At 49.2% G+C, this 26,338-nt stretch overlaps 1 pseudogene; it reads left to right on the top strand.

Moving 5' to 3' along the window:
* The first annotated feature begins 283 nt into the window (after positions 1 to 283).
* LOC140207299 (uncharacterized) lies at positions 284 to 25,243 on the top strand (annotated as a pseudogene).
* Positions 25,244 to 26,338: the final 1,095 nt, after the last annotated feature.

Here is a 26,338-nt window from a genome sequence, read left to right as displayed (position 1 = left end):
CTGCTGCTCCCTCTCTCAGCTGACCCCTAATTCCACTCTGTCCCCTCCCTCTCTTTCTGCCCACTCTCAATATTCTCCCAACACCCGCCACTCAAATCTCTCTCGACCAGGCACTCCCACGTCCTCATTCTCTCAGCTCCCCGCACTTCCTCTCCCTGCTCTCGGTTCCTCTCTTTATCAGCTGTCCATCTGGTGTTGGCTGGTTTCGGTCAAACCGTCTTCTCAACACGGGCTTCCTCTGCCAACGGCTCCTTCCCCTTCGTGAGATCAGTGACGCAGAGACTCCTGAACAAGATGGACGAGGTCAAGACTTATGTGAATGTGAAGTTCCAAAACACGGGCCCACAGTCTCCTTCCAACGGTGAGTGGTGCAGAAACACCTGGGGGCAGAGCTCCATTCTGTGTTTGATCCCGGGTGTGTGTGATGGGACGGGTGGAGGGAACCTCACAGACTCTCAGTGTTCTGTCCCCAGCTGAACGGATGGGACAGTCGATGGGGAGGGAACTCTGTTGGAGGGTTGGTGAGGGGCCAGCACTCGGGGAAGTGGCGTGTGGGCAGAGCCGGGGAGGGGCGGCATAGGGGGCGAGCTGTGGAATAGGTTTAAGAGAGAGTGCTGTGGGAGGAGTCAGTGAAGAGAGAATGTCACAGGTAGGGCGGGCTGGAGGTAATACCGTGGGAGGGGTGTTGAGCAGGGGGCATAGAGAAAGGAGCGCAGTGGGGATGGGCGGAGTGTAGGACACACCGAGGGAGGACTGATGTGGATAGAGGACAGTGGGAGAGGCGTTGTATAAAATATTAACATCACTCTACTCTTTCTTAGCCCATTCTCTATTCCCTCTCTCACACTCCGCCACCCTGTTTCCCCTCCTCTCTCCCCTCTTTCTCCTACTACCTCCCCCTCTCTCTCATTCCCCCATTCTCTCCCTCCCTCTCTTTCATCCTCTAACTCCACTTTGTCTCACACGTTCTCGCCCCCTTTTCCTCTCTCTCGACTTTCACATTTCTCCTTCTTTCCTCCCTCCATCTCTCAAACCCTTCTCTCCCCTCTCTTTCCCTCCTCTTCCTCCTTCTCCCCACTCTCCCCTTCATTCCTTTTCATTTTCTCACTGTCCAAACTCCCTACCGTCTCCCTCTTTCACACCGCCCCTCTCCAGCTCTCCCTCTCCCCACGCCCTCTATCCCCTTCTGTCCGCACACTCCCTGTTTCCCCTCACCCTCTCTTTCAATCTATCTCTCTGTTCCTCCTCTCTCGCTGCCCACTATTTTCCACTCATCCACCACTCCACTCCACATTCTCTCCCCTTCTCCATCCACCCCTCTCCTCTGTCTCCTTCACGCTCTCTCCCGTCTCTCTTACACTTCTCTTTTACCCTCTTTAAGTCTGTCTCTCTCGCTCTCGTTGTCTCTTTCCTCTCTCCTCCCTGTCTCCTGTCCTCCCGCTCCCCACTTTTGCTATCTCTCTCATCCCCCTCACTGCTCCTTCACTCATGACCTCTGTCGGTCTCCTCTTCACTCTCTCTCCTCTATCTCTCTCCGTTCTCTCTCCCCTATGTCTCTCATTTCCCCGGCCGTTGCCACCATCGACTGTCCATCCATTTCCTTCACGCTCTCTCTCTCTCCTGCTCTGTCTCCCGGGCTCACGGCCCTCCCTTCCCCTTCTCCGTCACCTCTTCCTGCCTTTCATTCCTCTCTCCTCCCCCTCACTTACCTTTCTCTCTCGATGCCTCTCCTCCCCACTCCCTGTTCCCTCTCTCTGTCCTATCTCCTCATTCCATACCCCTCTCTCTCTCTCTCTCTCTCTCTCTCTCTCTCTCTCTCTCTTTCTCTCTCTCTCTCTCTCTCTCTCTCTCTCTCTCTCTCGCTCTCTCGCTGCTACCTTTGCAGAACACCTTAGCGCTTGCCAGCACATCGCACAAACCAATCTTCCGTTCGTGGACTCACTTTACAGCGCACGCTGTCGGAGTAGTGCTGCCGGGATAATCAAGGACACGACCCGTCCAGCCAACACACGTTTCGTCCCTCTTCCGTCCGGGAGTAGGCTCAGGAGCTTGAAGGCTCGTACGGCCAGATTTGGGAACAGCTTCTTTCCAACGGTTATAAGGCAGCTGAACAGTTCCTGACCCGGATCTGGGCCGTACATTCCAAATATCCGAACTTGCCTCTCGGTTTTTTGCACTGCCGTACTTTCCATTTTCCAGTATCTATTTACGTTTTATAATTTAAATTTTTACTATTTACTATCGATCTGTACTCCAGGGAGTGGGAAGCGCAGAATCAAATATCGCTGTGATGATTGTATGCTCTAGCATCAATTGTTTGGGGACAATAATGTAAAGTGAAGTAAATGTTTCTATCCCCCTCCCCCAGACGGTCTGACCTCCACGTACTCAGAGTTGAACTTTCCGAAAGACGAACCTCTCATCGTTGAGAATGAGGATCCTCCCACCGCCTCGAGGCCCGGCGAGCTGCCAATCACTGCACAGACAGGTCAGCGGTCGCGTAATGACGTCATTCTAAAGCGTTTCACGAGTCATGCACGCAAGTCTCCAGTTTTCTAATGTATCTGAATGGAAAACTTTCTCTGGCCGATGGGTCCATAGACGGACCGCCATCTGGGTAACAAAAAGCTGTCGCTAGCCTGCCCAAGTAACTCTCTCCCCTCTCATTTTTGATTTGTGCTCTCTGGCCTTCGATTCTCCAAGCCTGGAAAATGTGATTGTGCTCATTCACCCCACCTGTGCCCCACGTGGTTTTGTACACCTCAGTAAGGTCAACTTTGCGCTTCAAGGAATAAAGTCCCAACTAGCCTGACTCCTCTCAGTAATTCAGTCCCTGGAGTTCAGTCAATATCTTCGTAAATGTCCCTCTGCACTCTCTCCTGTTCAAAGTCTTACAAGACTCACCTAATAATGATCACGGTGACACAGGGCGATCTGTATTATCGACAAGTACCCGTCTTGCCCAATTTACCAAGTAGGTGAAATCATTCACGGAATAACTTGTGTCCGCTCCAGCTAAGCAATCCTGACTTTCATGAACCGTCACGGTACAGAAAAGTTATTACCAGTGAAAAAGGAGTTTTTGCTGCTGGCAACATGTTCCTCGTGGTCCCGCGCTTTGAGTTTCCACGTGTCTGAAATTTAGTTGTTCTGTTTCAGAGTGACCTCCGGCAACACATTTAAAACGTCTTTTCTGATACTGCATTAATTTTTCACCAGATCATCCATTTCATTCCAGGGTCATTCACTGGCGGTCACGTGCCTGAACTTTAACACATTTTCATTGGCTCTGCTCCATTTACTGTCCCCTTAACAACAAATCACAATCTGTAGTTCATGACTGACAGACCAACATTCACAATTTCGCATGTTATACTCAATCAAAAAACACCTCAGAAAGGGAAAGGGATTAGAAAGGGACACGAGTGGGAAGGACGGCAGAGCAGAATTGGCTGGAGTTTATGCGAGAAGTAAGGAAGGTGCAAGACAGATATATTCCAAAAAATAAGACATTTTCGAATGGAAGAGGGATGCAAACGTGGCTGACAAGATTAGTCAAAGCCAAAGTTAATGCAAAGGAGAGAACATACAAGGAAGCAAAAAATAGGTAAAGACAGAGGCTGGCGAAGTTTTTAAATGCTTACAAAAGGAAACTATGAAGTTCATTAAGAGGGAAAAGATGAACGATGAAAGGATGTAAGGAAGCTTGCAATAATATCAAAGAGGATACTAAAAGCTGTCTTCAAGTATATAAAGAGTAAAAGACAGGTAAGGGTAGATATAGAACCGATATAAAATGATGCTGGAGAAGTTTTAATTGGAGTTAAGGAGATGGCGGAGGAATGAACGAGTATTTTGCATCAGTCTTCACTGAGGAAGACATCAGCGGTATACCGGACACTCAAGGGTGTCTGGGAAGAGAAGTGTGCGTAGTCACAATTACGACAGAGAACGTACTCAGAATGCTGAAGAGACTTAAGGATTGAAGGGCGCCCGTTGAGAACTGAACTGAGAAGATTTTTTTTTCAGTCAGAGGGTGGTGAATCTGTAGATTTATTTTATTTTTTTTTGCCACGGGCGGCAGTGGAAGCCAGGTCATTGGGTGTATTTAAGGCAGAGACTGATAGGTATCTGAGTAGCCAGGGCTTCAGAAGCGGGAGAGTGGGACTAAATGGGAGAATGGATCAGCTCATGATAAAAAGGCGAATGGCCGACTACTGCTACTTTGCGTTGTGGTCTTATGGTCTTATGGTCTAAAATGACGTCTAATTTGGAAATGATCCCTCGTTCAGCAGATTGCCTGTGGCATCACTGTGTCCACTTTAAAACACGAATCAACCAAGCGGCTAACTCACAAAATGGAGAACACAATCTCTTCATGAAATGGCAGCCCCGCTCTCCTCCTTTATGACAGGAACAAAGGCCATCTGCTTCCACTGTCCTTGATTCATTCGAATTCACCGTTTTCAGACTGCAGTTCTTTCTGGCCAACAAATGATACCCTTCCTGCGGCAGGCCGAGCAAAACTGAACCCTGTGCTCCAAGTACGGCCTCGCCGACACCATGTTCATCTGCAACGTGTCTTCCCCACTCCTGTACTCAGTGTCCTGACTGATGAAGGACGGCGTGTCAGACGCCTCATTCACCGGCCTGTTTAACCGTCCCTCCACTTTCAGCGATATGTGTACTGTACCTGTAGCCTCATGTCACTTTGCTCCACAACTCTCGCCAGGGACCCTCCAGTTCACTGTCAACGTTTACATATTTCTTATATTTTTCATATTTATCTTGCTGAAGTATGAAAACAAATCAGTCAAATCTCCCTGGGCTCCACACCATTATACAGAGTAGGCTATCAAGTGGAGAAATTAAATAGCACATATCTATAGGGAGAAGGTTGAACAGTGAGATTATTTTGGGGACGGACACGGGGCCTTGGGTAGAGACTGGAGCTGTGTGGCACTCTTGGGAACTGACACAGGTTACGGGACAGAGTGAGGCAGTGGGAGTAATTTGGGGACTGCAACAGATTTGCGGAGAGGGAATTTAGCAGGGGGATTAATTTGGGCATTGACAGAGGTCTGTGGGAAAGAAGGTAGGAAGTGGGAGTGTTTTGGTTTCTGACAGGTCTGTAGGGAGGTGGCTGGGCAGTGGGATTATTTCGGGGACTGGAACGAGGCTGTGGGGTGAGAGTGGGAAGTGCGAATATTTTGGAGCCCGACGCGGGACTGAGCGGAGAGAGTGAGGTAGTAGGTGTACATTGGGGATTTACAGTGATCTGTGGGGTGAGAGTGGGGGGTGTGAGTATTTTAGGGTATAAACCAGGCCTGTTCAGACAGTGAAACAGTGGGAGTATTTTGGCGACTGACATGGGGCCTTGGGGAGATAGTGGCGCTATGGGGGTATTCTGGGGAATGGCAGGGGACTGTGGAAAGAAAGTGGGGTACTGTGATTATTCTACTATCTGACACTGGTCGGTGCGAAGAGGGTGGTACAAGGGATTAATTTGGGGACTGATGCAGGGATGCAAGGAGAAATTGGGTCAGTGGGAGTATTCTGGAGACTGACACAGGACTGTGCTGGGGCGTTGTGGGCTGCAAGGAGAGAGTGGGTCAGTGAGAGTTTTCCGGAGACTGACACAGGACTGTGCTGGGACGTTGGGCTAGTTGGAGGTTTTGGGGCCTGCCACAGGTCAATGGTAAGGGAGCGTGTCAGTGATTTTGGGGACTGACACAGGGTTGTCCCTTATGAAGTTGCTTACCCCTCATTGACAGGAAAGTGGCCTCTGATGTCCTGTACAAAATGAACTCTAGGAAGTTCGAATGCAGTGAATGTAAATCCGGATAGCTTCAGAGCCGCAGTAACGATCAGCACCGTTTCATCTGTGAGAAGCCTGCACCTTTGTACTCGGATATTTTTGAAAAGATGCAGGATCTCTGACCACAGACCAAGGGGCCGACTTCAATCAAATGACAACACCCACTTTTTCCCCCATCTCTCTTCCCAACTCTCAGTACTGCATCCCCTCTGTCCCTCGCTCCACGCTATTCTCTTATTTCTTTCTATCCCACTCTTACTCTCTATTCCGCCTTCTCTTTACCGTTGTTTCATCTGAACACTCGCTCTCTCTCATCCTGATCCCCTCCCACATCATCTACTACATCCCCATTTTCCTTCTCCTCGCTCTCTTGCCTCCTTTCTCCCCAGCTCTTCTCCCTTCTCTTCACAATCTCTGTCCCCCGTTTCCCTTATCCCTCTCCACCCCTCTCTCCCCAACCCACCCGTTCATGTATCTACCCCCACTCCCTCCACCTCTTCTCCTTTCAGCTACTCTCAACTCAGTCTTCTCTAGACGCCAGCCCCGGGTAAATAGAGTGCATGTATTCGCTTTCTCTCGCACCAGAACTCAGTCCCTCGTGTTTTCCACTGAATCAGCGTCTGCTTTGTAAGCTGTGACTTCTACCACCTGAGATTTGAACTTTTGAGCGAACAGTGGGGAGCAAATATGTAAAATGCGCAATGATAACACATAGCGCTGAAACGTCGAGTTGGTGCTCATTCATACAAGAATATGATGGCGGAGGAGAAGGAGGTGTTCCTGAATCTTTGAGTTCTCAGACTCCTGTGCCTCTTCCCCGTTGGTAGAAATGAACGGGGAGCTTGTCCTGGGGTGAGTGGCCTCTGTGATGGGTGCCGCCTTCCTCACTACTGACTCTTTGGACAATCCAGCCTGTTGGTCAACAAAGCTTTTCAGTGCCCTACCGGGTACACCATCGGAACCCGATGCCTCGCGAGGGTTCACCCGCCTGAAGGAAAATTCAGCCTTCAAGACAGAGGTCAAAAAAGAGAAGTAGGCGAGCAGGGCGGAACAATATGCCCCTCTCCGACATCTTGTTCAAATGCAAGGTGAAATCCCAACTAGCGTACAAAAGCAGCTGCACCCCTCCACGTCTCCGCCATCTCCTCCCTCGCCGCACCTTAAACGTTTTACGACACCCCATCCCTGCCGTAAAATTCTCCCCATCTCCGTGACTCGCTCCCTCCTCTGCACCGCTACCCATGTCAGACACTGCTTTATCCCCTACACTCGCCCTATAAATCCATCTCTCTCTTCACAACTCCCCGGTCTAGTCAACCTATCCCTCCCCCTCACCCTTGCCCGTCTCCATGACACCCTCGCTCTTCTCCACACCGCCAGTCTCTGTCATCACCAGGAGTCACTGCACCCTTCCCTGTCTCCATCGGCCTCTTCATCCCCGACAACTCCCCTTGTCGTCAATCATCCTTCCCCCAGCGGCCAACCTCGTCACCGGCAGCTACGTCATCCCCTAAACCCCGCCCCGTTTCCGTCACCAAATTCCTCTTCTATAAAACCGGTCTCCATCAGCGATTCGTCCCCTACACCCCTCGTTGTCTACGTTATCGTGTCCTTCCCAAACGTATTTTCCCCGTCTCCCTGACCCACTGCATTCCCTACAGCCATACACGGGTCCATCAACCCTCTCCGTCTTCCACACTCCTCCCTCTCTGTGTACGTATGATTGTGGGAAGGAAGTGGGGCAGGTGACGTCAAACACCCCACCCTACCCGACCCCAGCTCCGCATATCGATCTCTCGGTTCTGTGCCTCTTCACTGATCGGTGTGGACAGGTCGCTCGTTTGTTTCGATACAACATCCTCCCAGTGATTGCTGTCTCACCGCTACGTCCCTGCTCCCATCAACACCATCCTGCCCGTTTTTCAATTCTCTCCTCTTCCCTGCACATCATCGGAACACAAACACACGCATAATCGCCGAGTCCGGCACACAGTTCAAGACTATTAGAACGGCTGAGTGCTGGGGATTGTTGTCTCTGGCACTGAGTATGGTTCTGTCGCTCAGTAGGGAATAGGGGGTGAGATGATGGAAAGGTGACAAGCTGTAGCGATAGGGTTTTCTTTGTTGCAGGAACAGAAAAGTGGTTCTGTAAACGACAACGAGATTACTCGCTGGTAAGTGGTCGTTATTGGTACCAGTAATATCGGTAGGAAGAGGGAGGCAGTTCTGTAAAGTTGTGCATGTGCAGGTGTTGCAGAACTAGAAAGAAAATCAAATTAACATGAGGCTAAAGAGTTGGTATCGGAACGAGGGCTTCAGATACGTGGATCATAGGGCTCTCCGCACTGGAAGGAGCGACCTTTACAGGACGAGACGGTTTCATTCAATTCAGTTTATGTTTAATTGTAATTTCGTCATACATGCATAACCATGAATACACCCAGGACCAAGCTGCAAAACACAATACCAAGAGTCGCACACGACACAAAGCACAAATAATATAGAAAAAAAAACAGTGCGATCCTACGTACTTTGAATGCCTCCGAAATCGACAATTGACACAAAAGAGCTTGTCTTCTGCCGAACGAACTCTGGGGGGCAGCACAGACTCAGGTCTGGAGCCCGCGACACACTACCCCCGCGTTATGCAGCTCTATCATTTCCTGATCCAGCAAACACTCTCTCAGTGTGGAGTTGCAGGGGATGAAAACCAGAATGGCATAACAGATAGTGGAATCAGATGGGACAGTTGTTGGTAAGAACTTAACAAAGTCAGGAAGCAAGAAGTTGGGCCTGCTAGTATTCGAGTTCTGCGCCGCGTACATTTCAATACAAGAAGTATAGCACGAAAGGCAGATGAGCTCAGGGCAGGGCTCAACGTCTGGAAGCTCGATCTTCCAGCCATTTGTAAGATTTGGGTGCAGGAGGGGCAGGTCTGTTATCTCAGCCTTCCATATACCTGTTTGATATATCTGCATTTACATGACTGTATTGCGTCGTACTAATAAATACCATTAGTTTATAGCAATGCAGGACCCCAAAGTGTTTTCCATTTCTGCTGGTTATTTAACCGGTCACGGGCTACGTGTCAAAATTGGGCCTGCGTCCGGGACATGAACAAATTGGTTGCGGGGCTTGTTTAATTTGATTGGGGAAAATCCCTTTTGATTTGGTCGTGTGGAAAAAGAGCAGAACTGGATGTTAGGAAATACCTGGCATCGGCAAACCCTGTGGTTTTGAAGAGAACTGTAAAAGGATGAGCTGCGGACAATTGTTGAGGAATTGGAACTTAAGACAGTAAAGAGGGGTATGACTAAGGTAGAAATTCAAAGATAAATTGTTGTATATTATATTTCGACGAAGCAATTTACTGAGGATGTGTTGAAAATGTTTGCTGAAGGTAATGTACTTACTGAGGCTTAGCTTCAGTTTTAGCTGGAAAAACTAAAATGGAGCAGGAGTTGCTCCATTTTATCAGACAATTGAACAGCCCACTATTCCGATAAGATGAGCTCTTCACCACAACGTTTACCGAGCCGTCGCCCTTGCGCCTTATTAACTGCATGAACTGCACTTTCTCTGTAACTGTGACACTTCACTCCGCATTCTGTGACTGTTTTCCCCTGTTCTACTCCAGTGACGTGATCTGTTTCCATGGTAATACACTGGGACCTCTCCTGCCTCTGATGTATATGCTGGGGTGGTGAGGAGGGAGGACAGTGGGAGAGATGGTGAGGAGGGAGCACGGTGTAAACCTTGAACCACTCTCTCCCTCTTCTAACCTGATTCTCGTTCCCTCTTTTCTCTATCCTCCCCTCCCCTTCTCTCACCCCGTCTCCTCACTTTATCCCTTTCTTCACTCCTTCTCTCGCCTCCTCTATCAGCCTGTCCATCTCCCAAAATCTTTCCCCTTTTGTCTCCAATGTCCCCTTATTTTCGACCTCCCCGCTCACTGTTATCCTTTTCCGAACCCCACCCGTTCTTCTCACCTCTGTCTGTGCCTGCGTTTTCTGCTCATCTCCCCTCCACGCCTTCTGCTGCTCCATATCCACCTCTATTTCCCTCTCCTAGACGGTCTCTCCCCTCGTTCTTTCCCCTCTCTCAAATTCTCCTCTCTCTTCCCCATCCATCTCCCACTGCTCTCCGCACACTCTCCCTTTTCGATCACCCCTATTTCGCTCTATCTCGCAACTTTCACTCCCCTGTCACTGTTCCCGTCATTCTGCACTCTCCCCTGACACACTCCCCCCTCCCCCTCTGTCACTCACTCCCTCTCTGCTTTTTCACCTCGTTCTCTCTCCCCACTGCTCTCTCATTTTACCGCCAACTGCCCTATCGCTCTCTCCCCGTCCCTGTCCATCGATTTCACCGTCTCTCCTCTCTCCCCTCTCTCTCTGCAGTCTCACAAGCCATTTCCCGTGCTGTCTCTGAGGCCCTGTCTCCCTCTCGCTTACCCATCTCTGGTCCTCTTCTGTTGTCTCTTCTCTCTCTCCGCGACTCTCTCCCCCATTCTCTACCACTGTCTCATTCTCCCCCTTATCATTCTGTCCGTCTTTTTACTCCCAGATGGTCTGACCTCCACCTATGCAGTGCTGAATTTTCGAAAGGGCGAACCCCTCATCGATCAGGACGAGGATCCTCCTATTGCCTCGGGACCCGCAGTGATGCCAAGAACTGCACAAGCAGGTCAGAGTTCACAGTTGTGACGCCATTCCGGAAGCTTCAGGTGTCACTTGCTCAAGATTTTGAAATTTCGAATTAGCCCTCTATTTCACAAAGCTCCATGTGCCGATCTAAAAATCTCTTAAAACACCCTATCGTATCCGCCTCTACAAACTTTGCCGGAAGCCCATTCCATGCATTCACCTCTCATGAGTAAAAAAAAAAAAAAAAAAAAAATTACCCCTGACATCTCCTACTCCCCAGCAATATAAACCTTTGTCCTCTTGTGCCAAGCAATTCAACCCTGGGAAAAAAAGCCTCTGACTATCCACACGACCAATGCCTCTCATCATCTTACACCCCTCTATCAGGTCCTCTATCAAGTGACCTCTCATCCTCCGTCGTTCCAAGGAGCAAAGGCAGAATTCACCCAACCTATTCCCATAAAGCATACTCCCCAATCCAGGAAACATCCTTGGAAATCTCCTCTGCAATCTTTGTATCTTTTCGACTCCTACCTGTAGTGAGGCAAACAGAACTGAGCACAGAACTCCAAGTGTGCTCTAGCAAGGGTCCAATATAGCTGCAACATTGCCTCTCTGCTCCTAAATTTAACTCCACGATGGATGAAGGCCAATACACCGTACGCCTTCTTAACCAGAGTGTCAACCTGCACAGCTGCTTAGAATGTCACATGGACTCGGACCACAAGATTCCTCTTATCCTCAACACTGCCAAGAGTCTTAGCATTAATACTATATTCTGCAATCATATTTGACCTATCAAAATGAACCACTTCCCGGGTTGAACAGCATCTGCCACTTCTCCTCCCTGTTTTGCATCCTATCAATGTTCCGCTGTAAATTCTGACATCCGTCCACACTATCCACAACACCCCCAACCTTTGTGTCATCAGCAAAGCTACTAAACCATCCATCCACTTCCTCATCTAGGTCATTTATAAAAATCACGAAAAATAAAGGTCCCAGAACAGATCCCTGAGGCACACCACTGGTGACCGACCTCCATGCAGAATATGACCTGTCTGCAACCACAGTTTGCCTTCTGTGGGTAAGCCATTTCTGGATACACAAAGCAATGTCTCATTGGATCCCATGCCTGCTTACATCTCAATAAGTCTTGCATGGGGTACATTCTCAAATGCTTTGCTGAAATCCATACACAGTACATCTACTGCTCTTCCTTTATCAATGTCTTTAGTCACATCTTCAAAAAAATCAATCAGACTCGTAAGGCACGACCTGCCCTTGTGAAAGCCATGCTGATAACTCCTAATCATATCATGCATCTCCAAATATTCATAAGTCTTGACTCTCGGGATCTTCTCCATCAACTTACCAACCACTGAGGTAAGACTGACTGGTCTATCATTTACTGTGCTATCTCTACTCAATTTCTTGAATAAAGGAACAACATCCGCAACCCTCCAATCCCCCGGAACCTCTCCCGTCCCCATTGATGATGCAAAGATCATCGCCAGAGTCTCAGCAATCTCCTCCCTCGCCTCCAACAGTAGCTTTGGTTACATCACATCCGGTCCCGGCGATTCATCCAACTTGATGTATTCCAAAAGCTCCAGCAAATCCTCTTTCTTAATATTGGCATGCTCAAGCTTTTCAGTCTGATTATATTCATCGGTGCAACCACCAAGATCCTTTTCCATTGTGAATACTAAAGTAAAGTATTCATTAAGGACTTCTGCTAATTACTCCGGTTCCATACACACTTTCCCTCTGTCACACTTGATAGGTCCTATTCTTTCACGTCTTCTCCTCTTGCTTTTCTCATACCTGTAGAATGCCTTGGGGTTTTCCTGAATCCTGCACGCCAAGGCCTCTCATAGCCCCTTCTGGCTCTCCTCATTTCCTTGTTAAACTCCCTCCTATTAGCCTCATAATCTTACAGATTTCTAACATTACCAAGCTCGTTGAAACATTTGTAAGCTTTTGCTTTATTTTCTTGTGTGTAAGATGGTGAGAGGCATTGACCGTGTGAATAGTCAGAGGCTTTTTTTACGGGGCTGAAATGGTTGCCACAAGAGGACACAGGTTTAGGGAGCTGGGGGAAGTTACAGAGGAGATGTCAGGGGTAAGTTTTTCACTCAGAGAGTGGTGAGTGCCTGGAATGGGCTGCCGTCAACGGTGGTTGAGGCGGATAGGATAGGGTCTTTCCAGAGACTTTTGTATAGCTACATGGAGCTTAGTAAAATAGAGAACTATAGGTAAGCCTAGTAATTTCTCAGGTAGGAACATGCACGGCACAACGTTGTGGGCCGAAGGGACAGTATTGTACTGCCGTCTTTCTATTCTATTCTATTATTTTCTTTTTGACTGTAATAATTCATCTGCCTCGAACAGTTTTCTGGAATCTCATTCTACCTCCTCCCTGTACTGTACAGTTGTATACAAAAGTTTGAGCACCCCGATCTAAATGTCCGTCACTGTGAAGACCTAAGCGAGTAAGAGATGAACCGGTTGCCAAAAGGCATAGAGTTACAGATGACACATTCCTTTAATAGTTTAAGCAAGGAAATGTTTTTACTTCCATCTTTTGCAGTTTCAAAATAACACAAAGGAGAAATGGGCTGAAACAAAAGTTTGGGCACCTGGCATGGCAGTACTTAGTAACACCACCTTTGGCAAGTATCACAGCTTGTAAACGATTTCTGTAGCCAGCTAAGAGTCTTTCAGTTCTTGTTTGGGGGTTTTCGCCCATTCTTCCTTGCAAAAAGCTGCTAGTTCTGTGAGATTCTCGGGCCGTCTTGCTTGCACTGCCCTTTTGGGGTCTATCCATAGGATTGTCGATGATGTTTAGGTCAGGGGACTGTGAGGGCCATAGCAAAACCTTCAGCTTGTGCTTCTTGAGGTAGTTCATTGTGGATCTTGAGGTGTGTTTAGGGTCATTATTCTGTTGTATGAGCCATTCTCTTTTCATCTTCAGCTGTTTTACAGACGGTGTGATGTTTGCATCCAGAATTTGCCGGTATTTAATTGAATTCATTCTTCCCTCTACCTGTAACTGTTCTCCATGCTGCTAGCTGTGACATAAGCCCAAAGCATGATCGATCCACCCCCGTGCTTAACAGTTTGAGAGCGGCTCTTTTCATGAAATTCTGCACCTTTTTATTCTCCAAGCATACCCTTGCTTATTGCGTCAGAAAGTTCTACTTTAACTTCATCAGTCCGCAGGGCTTGTTTCCAAAATGTATCAGGCTTGTTTAGATGTACCTTTAAATCTTTTGAATAGAACTTTTTGGCCACAATGAGTCCTTCCCCAATTAATATTTCCCTATCCCCTCTGATTCTATCCTTTTGCATGATAATGCTGAAGGCCAGGGGGCGATGGTCACACACTGAGAGATCTGTTACCTGACCCGGTTCGTTACCTAATACTAGATCTAGTATGGCATTTCCCCTCGACGGCCTGTTAACATACTGTGAAAGGAATCCGTCCTGGACACATTTAACAAGTCCTGCCCCGTCTAAACCTTTGGAACTAATCAGGTACAAATCAATATTAGGAAATTTAAAGTCACCCATCATAACAACCCTGTTATTCTTGCACCTTTCCAAAATCTATCTCTTAATCTGCTCCTCGCTATCGCTGCTGCTACGAGGGGGCCTATAGAATACTCCCAATAGAGTAACTGCTCCCTTCTTGTTCCTGACTTCCACCCATACTGACTCAAAAGATGATCCTGCTACATTACCCACCCTTTCTGTAGCTGTAATAGTATCCCTGACCAGTAATGCCACCCCTCCTCCCCTTTTTCCGCCCTCTCTATCCCTCTTAAAGCACTGAAATCCAGGAATATTGAGAATCCATTCCTGCCCTCGTGCCAGCCAAGTCTCTGTAATGGCCACTACATCATAATTCCATGTATATATCCAAGCTCTCAGTTCATCACCTTTGTTCCTGATGCTTCTTCCATTGAAGTACACGCACTTTAGCCCTTCTACCTTACTACCTTTACACGCTTTATTCTACTTCTCTTTCCTCAAAACATCTTTATATGTTAGATCTGGCTTTAGTCTATGCACTATACTTGCAGTTCTCACATGACCTTTATCCTCCTCCACCTCACTATCTGCTCTAACACTCTGGTTCCCCTTCCCCTGCAAATCTAGCTCAATACCCCACCCCCCACCCCGGAGCAGCACGAGCAAACTTTCCCGCAAAAATGTCAGTCCTCCGCCAGTTCATGTGCAAACCGTCACGTCGGAAGAGTTCCCACTTTCCCTGGAAAAAGTCCCAATTGTCCAGAAACATGAAGCTCTCCATCCTGCACCAACTCTGTAGTCACGCATTTAGCCGCACTATCTTCCTATTTGTAGCATCACTAGCATGTAGCACGAGTAGCAATCATGAGATTGCAACCCTGGAGCTCCTGTCCTTCAACTTTGCACCTAACTCCCTAAACTCTCTTTGCAGGACCTCTTCCGTTTTGCCTATCCACGTCATTGGTCCCTGCATGGAGCACGACATCTGGCTGACCACCCTCCCTCTTGAGAGTACTAGAACTCGATCGGAGATATCGCGAACCCTGGCACCAGGGAGGCAACCGACCATCTAATATTTTGGATCTCTCCCACAGATCCTCTTATCTGTCCCCCTAACTATCGAATCCCCTATCGCTACTGCTCTCTAATTTTCCCTCCTTCCCTTCTGAGTTGAGAGTCCGGTCTCGGTCCCAGAGATGCGACCATTGCAACTTGTCCCGGGTAGGTCGTCCCCACCAACAGTACCCAAAACGGCATACTTATTCTTGATGGGAACGACCACAGGGATGCTCTGCTCATTCTGTCTATTTCCCTTCCCTCTCCTGATAATCACGCAGCTACGCGCCTCCTGACTTATAGGGGTGACTATCTCCCTGAAGCTCCTGTCTATTTCTGCCTCTGCCTCACGAATAATCCGAAGTTCATCCAGCTCCAGCTCCAGTTCCCTAATCCGTTTGTCAAGAGCTGCAGCTGGATGCACCTTTTACAGGTGCAGTCATCAGGGACAATGGTGCTCTCCCTGACTTCCCACATACTGCAAACGGAGCACTCGACTGCCCTAACTGCTGCCTCCATTACCTACCTCTAAGTTAATTCGATTAATTAAAGGAGCTTACCCGTCCTTTACTCACTGGGAACAAGCTCGTCATCAGCCGCTGCTCGCCGAATCCTCTCGAGCCAAAGGCTTCCGACTCTGTTCCCCACTACTCAGTCGCCTGCTCCGTTAATCTGTTCGCTTTGTAAACTCTCCCGCTCTGCTCACCGGCCTACCTTCACGCGCTTGCGCAGTCGTGCCCCGTTCAGACTGTCGAAGACATGACCTCATTTTGACGATGGGATTCATGGATATGTGGCAAAATTCGCCAATGATACAAAGATATGTGGAGGAGCGAGTTGTGTTGAGGAAATAGATAGCCTGCAGAGAGACATATTTTGGGGAATGGGCAAATAAGTGGCAAATGAAATACAATGTTGGAAAGAGTATGGTCATGCTTTGCTGGATGAAATTAGCACGAGTCATTGAATCCATTTAAGGCAGAGATAGATAGGTTCTTGATTAGTCAGCGTTTCAAACGGTATGGGGAGAAGGCAGCGGAGTGCGGATGACTGGAAGAATTAGATCAGCCCATGATTGAAAGGCCAAGCAGACTCGATGGACCGAATGGCCTACTTCTGCTCCTATATCTTAAGGTCTTATGGCCGTATGGTTTATCCACAGGTGCGCATGAACACGAGTCGAAACTGAAGATGGAAAATAGACCCTACCGTCAGATCTGCCCACTCTGCCTAGTTACGTCTGCCTTCATCGTGATAGTGATCGGACTCTCTATCCATGGTGAGTGGAACGGGTTCCAGATCAAGTCAGACCGTAAATAAAGAGAGAGGATTAAATCCTTAATTTAAAATACCACAGTGGAACCGACACGCCCCTTACCGTAACACCGATTAAAACCTATCACCATAACACGGACGCACACCTAAACGTGATAAAGACACAACCTTCACCGTAACACAATCAAGACTCCTCCTGACACCGACACGCTATTCACCATGACGTGAACAATGCTGTCACCGTCGCACGGTCACGGCCTTCAACGAGACACAGATACACTCCTAACCGCGACACGGACACGAACCCCGCCGTGACACAGACATGGCAGTCACACCGACCGCAACGTACCCCTGACTGTAGCGTCGACATGCCCCTGACCGTGTTACTGATAAAGTCTTCAAGGCGACACCGAAACACACCTCACAATGACACCGACACGCTCTTCACCGTGACACTGAGGTACCGTACACCGAGACACCTTCACACTCCTCAACGTGATCCGTTCCACACCGCCTCGTGATAAAGACTCAGAAGTCACTGTAACATCCCTTACAGAGACAATATCACCGCTCAACATAACGCCGATGCACCACTCACTGAGGCAATTACCCACACCTCATACTGACACAGGCAAACCTCTTAACCAAAACAACTCACCCTGACACTGTTACACCTACCATGGCAATGACATGCCTCTTACCGTGACACAGACACACCCCTCTCTGTGATACCAGCACACCCCACACGATGACACAGATACTCCACTCACCGTGGCACCACCAGGCCACCCACTCTGACATTTCCCTCGCCGTGACATCGAGATACACTTCATTGTGACCCAGCACAACTCTCGCCGGGCCACAGAAACACCTATCACAGTGACACCGTCTCGTCACTCACAGCAACTCGAACATACCCCGCACGATATTGACGCAGATCCCCACTGTGACAACTACAGAACCTTCAGCAGAACATTGATATACCCCTCAGCGTGACAGTACACGCCGATGCCTGTCACTGTGACACCCTTCACCGTGACACTGACACAACACTCTCTGTGACCCGCTCGGTAACGTGACGCCGAATCACGTGTTACTGTAAACGCTAAACATCCTTCACCATCTCTCTCAGTATCACAGATTCGTCACTCCAAGATCACCCTCGACCGAAACTACCATGAGTTAAACTCAACCCTTCAATCCAAGATATCTGTGATTTCCCACCTGAATCACTCCGAGAAAACCTATCTCAAGAATCTTTCTGCGCTCACCTCTAAACTGTCCGTTTTTAAACGAATGCACACTGATCTCCGTCACCGGGTTCACTGAGTTGGAAACGAAGTTCAGATCTGTCAACGAAACCAAGGGTCAAATCTGTGAATTGTTGACCAGCAGAAGAGGTGAGGCATCATCTCCCTCTTTAACCCGTTCCTCATCACAGGGCAGGCAGAGAGAGCTGAGGCGTCACTTTGTGTTTGACATCAGGAGTGTGTGAAGAGATGGTGTGGAGGGAGATTCCCTCTGTGTTTGACCGGTGAGTGTGTGATGTTGCTGCATGGAGGAAGTTTCACTTAATCACTGAACCCAGGAGAATATGACGGGACGGTATGGAGGTGAATTACTCTGTGTCTACCCACGGGATTGTGAGTCGTAAAATTACAGGTTCATGCTGTGTCTGTCTGCGAGAATCTCTGATGTGACAGTATGGAGCCAGCTTTACTCTGTGTTTGACAGGCGGATTGTGTGACCGCACAGGGCCCAGAGAGCTTCACCCCATGTCTGATCCTTGAATGGTGTTATAGCACCGTGGAGAGAGAGTTTCACTCTGAATCCGGAAGTGTGTGACGGGACGGTGCGGATGAAATTTCAATCTGTCTCTGACTCAAGGAGTGCGTAATCGGATCGTAGAGAGAGACAGTCTGTGCTGACTCCGGGAGTGTGTGATGTCGCCGTGCAGAGGGACGTTCATTCTATGTGACACCAGATTGTGTGATTGGATGTTGTGGAGGGAATGTGACACAATGGCTGTGCATGGGATGATGTGGGTGGAACTTCGCTTTATGTGTGAACACAGGGGGCTGTGATGAGACGGTTCAGAGAGAGCTTCACTACTTGACTCACCAGGGAGTGTTTGATGGGACGGCATGGAGGAAGATTCACTCTGTGTCTGACCCTGGGAGTGTTTGATGGGACGGAAGGAGGGAGCTTCACTCTGTGTCTGATCCCGGGAGTGTGTGATGGGATGGTGTGGAGGGAGATTCACTCTATGTCTGACACGGTGACTGTGTGATGGGACAGCGTGGTGGGAGATCCACTCTGTGTCTGACACCGGGAGTGTGTGATGGGACAGTGTGGAGGCAGCTTCACTTTGTGACAGACCCCGGGAGTGTGTGATTTAATGAGGTGGTGAAAGAATCACTCTGTATGTGACCACGGTAATTTGTTTGATGGGACCGTGCAGAGGGAGGTTAACTCTGTGTCTGACTCCGGCGGTGTGTGATGGGATGGTGTGAGGGAGATTCACTCTGTGTCTGACCCCGGGAGTGTGTGATGGGATGGTGTGGAGGGAGATTCGCTCTGTATCTGACCCTGGTACTGTCTGATGGATAGTGTGATTGAAGATTCACTCTCTGTTTGACTCCCGGTGGATGTAATGGACGATATTAAGGGATATTAACTGTTACTTGTTCCTGAATCCCAGAGCAAGCGTGTTCGCAGGACTGGATCAGAAATGAAGACCGGTGTTATTTCATATCAAAGATTAAAAGTTCTTACGATGTGGCGAAGCATCATTGCTCAAACTCCTATTCAAAACTTCTTGAAGTAAATTCAACAGAGAAAGCGGTATGTGTTAAATCGACGGTAGATATATCCACACCAGAGGGAAGCTACCGCCACACCGTCCCATCACAAACTCCCGGAGTCAGTCACAGAGTGAAGCTCACTCCTTAACGTCCCATCACACACTCCAGGGGTCAGAAACAGAGTGAATCTCCATTCACGCCGTCCCTTCACACACACCCGGAGTCAGGCACAGAGTGAAGCTCCGTCCGCACCATCTCAGCATCCTCGCCTGATGTCAGAAACAGAGTAAAGCTGCCTCCACACCGTCCCATCACACACTCCCGGGGTCAGACACAGAGTGAATCTCCCTCCGCACCGTCCCATCACACACTCCCGGGGTCAGAAACAGAGTGAATCTCCATCCACACCGCCCCTTCACACACTCCCGGGGACAGACACAGAGTGAAGCTCTCTCCACTCTGTCCCAAATACAATCCCTGGGTCAGAAGCAGTGTGAATCTCCCTCCGCAACGTCACATCACACTCTCCAGTAGACAGATACACAGTGAAGCTCCCTCCACACCGTCCCATCACACACTCTCAGGGTTAGTCACAGAGTGAAGCTCGCTGAACACCTTCCCGTCACATAGTCAAGGGGTCATACACAGCGTGAATCTCTCTCTACACTGCCCCATCACACACAACCGAGGTCAGAAACAGAATGGATCTCCTTCCGAACCAACTCATCACACACTCCCGGGGTATGACACAGGGTGAAGATCCCTCCATACTGTCCCATCACACATTCCTGGGATCAGACACAGACAGAAACTCCCTCTGCAACGCCCCTTCACGCACTATCGGGATCAAACACAGTGTGAATCTTTGTACACAGCGTCCCAGCACACACTCCATTGTCGGACGCAAAGTGGATCTACCTCCGCACCTTCCCGTCACACAGTCAAGGGGTCATACACAAAGAGAATCTCCCTCCATACTGTGGCATCACAGACTCCCGGGGTCAGACAGAGTGAAGTTTCCTCCGCACCGTCCCATCACACGCTCTGGCGCTCAGACACAGAGTGAAGCTTCCTCCACACTGTCCCATCACACACTCTCGGTATCAGACACAAAGTAAATCTCCCCCACACCGTCCCATCACACACACCCGGGGTCAGAAATAGTGTGAATCTCCCTCCACACCGTCTCATCATACAGTCCCGGGATCAGATAGAGTGAAGCTCCCTCCGCAATTTCCCATCACACACTCCGGAGAACAGACACAGAGTGAAACTCCCTCCACACTGTCCCATCACACACTCTCGGTGTCAGACACAAAGTAAATCTCCTCCACACCGTCCCATCACACACTCCCCGGGGTCATAAACAGAGTGAAGCTCCCTCCACACCGTCCGATCACAAACACCCGGGGTCAGAAAGAGTGGTAATCTCCTCCACACTGTACCGTCACACACTCCCGGAGTCAGACAGAGTGAAGCTCCCTCCGGAACTTCCCGTCACGCACTCTGGAGGACAGACACAGAGCGAAAAGCCCTCCACACTGCCCCATCACACACTTTCGGGGTCAGACACTGAGTAAATCTCCTCCACACCGTCCCATCACACACACCCGGGGTCAGAAATAGTGTGAATCTCCCTCCACACCGTCTCATCATACAGTCCCGGGATCAGATAGAGTGAAGCTCCCTCCGCAATTTCCCATCACACACTCCGGAGAACAGACACAGAGTGAAACTCCCTCCACACTGTCCCATCACACACTCTCGGTATCAGACACAAAGTAAATCTCCCCCACACCGTCCTATCACACATTCCCCGGGGTCAGACAGAGAGCGAATCTCCCTCCGCACCGTTCCATCACACACTCCCGGTGTCAGACCCAGAGTGAATCTCCCTCCGCACCGTCCCATCACACACTCCCGGGGTCAGAAATAGTGGTTATCTTCTCCACACTGTCCAATCACACACTCCTTGAGTCAGACACAGAGTAAAACTGCCTCCAGTCCATCCCAGCACAGACTCCTCGGGTCAGACACAGAGTGAAGCTCCCCTCCGCAACGTTCCATCATACACTCCCGGGGTCAGACACATTGTGAACCACGCCTTCAGACACAGAGCAAAGCTTCATCCAGACCTTACAATCAAGACTCCCGTTGTCAGACACAAACTGAATCTCCCTCCAGCCCGTCCCATCACAGACTCCCGGGGTCAGACACTGAGTGACGCTCCGTAAATTGTGCTGGATTTCAATTATTAATTTTAGCAATTCATTTTCACAGAATTTTGTCAAAAATGCTCTCCGCGGCCAGCAAGACTCATACTGGATTGGATCATGCGAAGCGGGGTGAGATTTGGGTTCATGCAGGTTTTTCGGGAGAGATTAGGCAGTGGGATTAATTTTGGGGACTGGCACGTGCCTCTGGGGGAAGTGGTGTACGGGGAACTTTTGGGGACTGTCACAATTCAGTGGTGAGGGGTGGGTCACTGGGGATATTTTGGTGACAGAAACAGGTCTCTAGGGAGAGAGTCAGGCAGTAGGACTATTTTGTGGGCAGTGTGATTAACTGCTGACTGACGCGGTCTGCGGGAAGAAAGTGTAAAGGAGGAGTGTTTTGGGAAATGACATAGATCTGTGGGAAGAAAAATGCCTCTGCGACTATTTGGGTAGAGCCACTGTGAAGAAGGAGTGGCGACCGACACGGGTCCGTAGGGGTAGATTGGACAAGGCGATTAGTTTGGGGACCGACACGGGCTGTTGGAATAGAGCAGGCAGTTGGGTCAATTTGTGGGCTGACGTGGACTGTCAGAAGAGAGTGGGAAGTGGGAGCGTGTTCGTGATTGACACAGATCTGTAGGGAGAGGTTTGGGCAGTGGGGTCATATTGGGAACTAGCACGGGGCTGAGGGGTGAGAGTGGGAAATGGAAGCATTTTGGGACGGTCATGCGGCCTCAGGAGAGAGAGAGAGTGTGTCAGTGTGAGTATTTTGGGGAAGAAGACAGGGCTGTGGGTCAGTGGAGCAGTGAGTTTGTTTGGGGACTGACAGCGTTCTGTGTGGAGAGAGTGAGGCTGTGGGAGTATCTTTGGGACGGACGCGAGGGTCGTGGGGAAGAGGCTGGGGTTCCGGGAGTAACTTGGTGAATGACATCGTATTATGGGGAGAAAATGTGAGAGTGAGGTTATTTTGGGGACTGATAAAGCTGTGTGGGTAGAGCGTTGGGCACGAGATAATTTGGGGACTGACACAGGGTTGCGAAAAAGGGGTCATTGAGAGTATTTTGGAAACGGGAACAGGTATGTAGGAGAGAGAGAGTCCGTGGGAGTATTTTGGGGACTGACACCGGTCGGTGAGGAGGGGTTGAGTCAGTGGGAGTAATATGGGGTATAGCACCGGTCGGTGAGGAGAGATTGTGTCAGTGGGAGTATTTTGGGGATCTGACACCGGTCGGTGAGGACAGATTGAGTCAGTGGGAGTATTTTGGGGTCTGACACCGTTCGGGGAAGAGAGATTGAGTTAGTGAGAGTTTTTTGTGGACTCAAACCGGTCAGTGAGTGGACATCGAGTTAGTGGGAGTATTTTCGAAGCAGACACCGGTCGGTGAGGAATATTATGTCAGTGGGAGTATTTTGTGGAGGGACACCGGTCGATGAGGAGAGAATGAGTCAGTGGGAATATTTTGGGACAGACACCGGTCAGTGTGCAGCGATTGTGTCAGTGGGAATATTTTGGGATCTGACACCAGTCGGTGAGCAGAGCTTGAGTCAGTGGGAGTAATATGGGGAATAGCACCGCTCGGTGAGGAGATATTATGTCAGTGGGAGTATTTTGTGGAGGGACACCGGTCGGTGAGGAGAGATTGAATCAGTGGGAGTATTTTGGGGACTGACACCGGTCGGTGAGGACAGATTGAGTCAGTGGGAGTATTTTGTGGAGGGACACCGGTCGGTGAGGACAGATTGAGTCAGTGGGAGTATTTTGTGGAGGGACACCGGTCGGTGAGGACAGATTGAGTCAGTGGGAGTATTTTGTGGAGGGACACCGGTCGGTGAGGACAGATTGAGTCAGTGGGAGTATTTTGGGGATCTGACACCGGTCGATGAGGAGAGATTGAGCCAGTGGGAGGATTTTCGCGATCTGACACCGGTCGATGAGGAGAGATTGAGTCAGTGGGAGGATTTTGGGGATCTGACACCGGTCGATGAGGAGAGATTGAGTCAGTGGGAGGATTTTGGGGATCTGACACCGGTCGGTGAGGAGATGGGAGCATTTTGGAATCTGACACCGTTCGGTGAGGCGTGATTTAGTCAGTGGGAGCATTTTGTGGAGGGACACCGCTCGGTGAGGAGATATTGTGTCAGTGGGAGTATTTTGTGGAGGGACACCGGTCGGTGAGGACAGATTGAGTCAGTGGGAGTAATTTGCGGCTGACACCTGTCGATGAGGAGAGATTGAGTCAGTGGGAGGATTTTGGGGATCTGACACCGGTCGGTGAGGAGATGGGAGCATTTTGGAATCTGACACCGTTCGGTGAGGAGTGATTGAGTCAGTGGGAGTGTTTTGGATACTGTCACCGGTCGGTGAGGAGAGATTGTGTCGCTGGGAGTATTTTGGATACTGACACCGTTCGGTGAGGAGTGATTGAGTCAGTAAGAGTATTTTAGATACTGACACCGGTCGGTGAGGACAGATTGAGTCAGTGGGAGTATTTTGGGGACTGTCAACGGTCGGTGAGGAGATGTGAGTATTTTAGAATCTGACACCGTTCAGTGAGGAGTGATTGAGTCAGTGGGATTACTTTGGCGACTGATACACGTTTGCCTGCTGGAGTTGTGTGGTACCTTTTGAAATTGATTACCCCTCCAATATAGGAAAATGGGCTCTCCTGTCGTGTACAAGATGGACGCTGGAAAGTTCCAATGCAGTGAATGTAACGCCGGTTGGCTTAGCAGTTGCAAAAATTATCAGCACCGTTTCATCTGTGAGAAGCCTATACCCTTGTGCGCGGATATTCCTGAAAAGATCCGGGATCTCTGTCAGAAGCCCGTGGGGCCGACTTAAATCAAGTGACATCATTCTCTTACCCCAATTGCAGCTCGCATCCCCGACTCTGACAACCCATCCGCTCTGCTCCTCGCCCATACCCAATTCCTATCTCCCTACCTATGGCACTCTTACTCACCATCTCGCTCTCTCTTTACTCTCGCCCCTCCGAACTTGCTCTCTCTGATAACTCCCCCCCCGTGCCACCTCCCCCTATCTCATCCCCATTTCCTTCCCCTCACGTTCTTGTCTCCCCCTTCCAGCATCAAAAGACTGTTTCCTATATTTGCCACCTGACTTATCATCTGTGAGTTATCAGCCCTGAGATTTGTATTCTTGCACGATCTGTATAGCGCAAAGATGTAAAGTTAATGTAAGGTGTAATAAGTACCTCTAAAATGTCGAAGTGGTGCTCATGCGTTCAAAAATATGATGCCGGAGGGGAAGAAGGTGTTCCTGAATCGTTGAGTTTTCCGGATCCTGTGCCTCATCCCTGGTGACAGAAACGAACAGGGAGGTTGTCCCGGGGTGAGGGACTCTGTGATGGATACTACCTTCTGGAGGCATGGCATCTTGAAGATGTCCTCGATGCTGGGGAGTGTTCTGCCCGTGTTGGAGCTGGCTGAGTTTACATCCCTCTGCCGCCTCTGAGGACCTTGTGCGTTGCCGCCTGCACAACAGGCGGCGATGCAATAAGTCCCGGCGATCACTTGATCCATTTGAGCCCAAATCCTCTCAAACTGCTAACGTTGTAATTACTTCTGTAACGAGAGGTATGTGGTGGTGATAGGAAGTGTAGAGAATGGTCGGGAGTACACTGAAACTCAGACTCGAAACAAACAAGACGACAGTAAAGAAATCCAAAGATTAAATCACAAAATTAGTCCTCGAAATGGATCTCCTTCGGTTGAGCACTGAGTGCTCAGCATGGTGACGCCTACGACAGATTTGCCATTAAACAATTTTGACGGGAAATAATTGGCAGTCTGTGCCTGAAAGCTAAAGCGGTAGCTAACCACACTCCGGGGGATGGGCCTGCTGACGCTTCGAAGTCTGGCGCTGTTCAGTCGGGAATATGACACGTCCTTCGTGTTTGCATGAAATGTGTTGTGCCCAGGACAGATCCACTGAGATGGTGACACCCAGCAACACAGCAGCTTAAAATTATTCCATAAGATATGGGAGCAGTGATAGGCCATTTGGCCAATCGAGTCTACTGCACCATTCATCATGTCTGATCAATTTCCTCTCAGCCGCAATCTCCAGTATTTTCACTGTATTGTTTCATACCCTGACTAATCCAGAAGCAGTCAACATTCAATATATCTAATGTCGGCCTCCACAGACGCCTGTATAACGCATTCCACAGACTAACCATACTCTGGCGAAATAAATTCCTCCCAATCTCTTTCTCAAAGGACGGACTTCCATTCCTATGTAGGTCCGCTGGTCTTCGACTGTCCCGTCACGGGGAACCTTCTCTCCACATCTACTTTAACGAGGCCTTTAAACATTCGATCGGTTTCAACAACACCTCCCATCACCCGCCGCCCTCATTTCTCTGAGTTTCATCCATCAAACGCTACTGATTTGATAAGCGTTCCACTCATAAGAGCACATAACCATATAACACTTACAGCATGGAAAAGGCCATTTCGGCCCTTCTGGTCCGTGCTGAACTCTTACTCTCATCTCGTCCCACAGACCTGCACTCATTCCAAAACCCTCCATCCCTTTCCTGTACGTCGAGCTGTCCAATTTAACTTTTAATGACAACATCGAACCAGCTTCAACCACTTCTGCAGCAATCCCTTCCACACAGTTACCACTCTCTGAGTCTCACTGGTCTCAGTACAGATCCCTGAGGCAAACCACTAGTCACCGGCCTCCAATCTGACAAACAGTTAACCTCCGCCACTCTTTGGCGTCTCCTATTCAGCCACTGCTGAATTTATTTTACTACTTCAATATTAATACCAAACGATTTTACCTTCTTAACCAACCTTCCGTGTGGGACCTTGTCAAAGGCCTTACAAAAGTCCATATAGAAAACATCCACCGCTTTACCATCGTCAACGTTCGTCGTAACTTCAAAAATTCAATAACATTTGTCAAACATGACCTTCTACGCACTAATCTATGTTGACTGTTCCTAATCAGAC

This window comes from Mobula birostris, chromosome 13 (assembly GCF_030028105.1).
Source record: "Mobula birostris isolate sMobBir1 chromosome 13, sMobBir1.hap1, whole genome shotgun sequence".
Classification (NCBI taxonomy): Eukaryota; Metazoa; Chordata; class Chondrichthyes; order Myliobatiformes; family Myliobatidae; genus Mobula; species Mobula birostris.
Note: the sequence above shows the minus strand (reverse complement) of the source record. Positions and strands in the feature narration are given on the sequence as shown.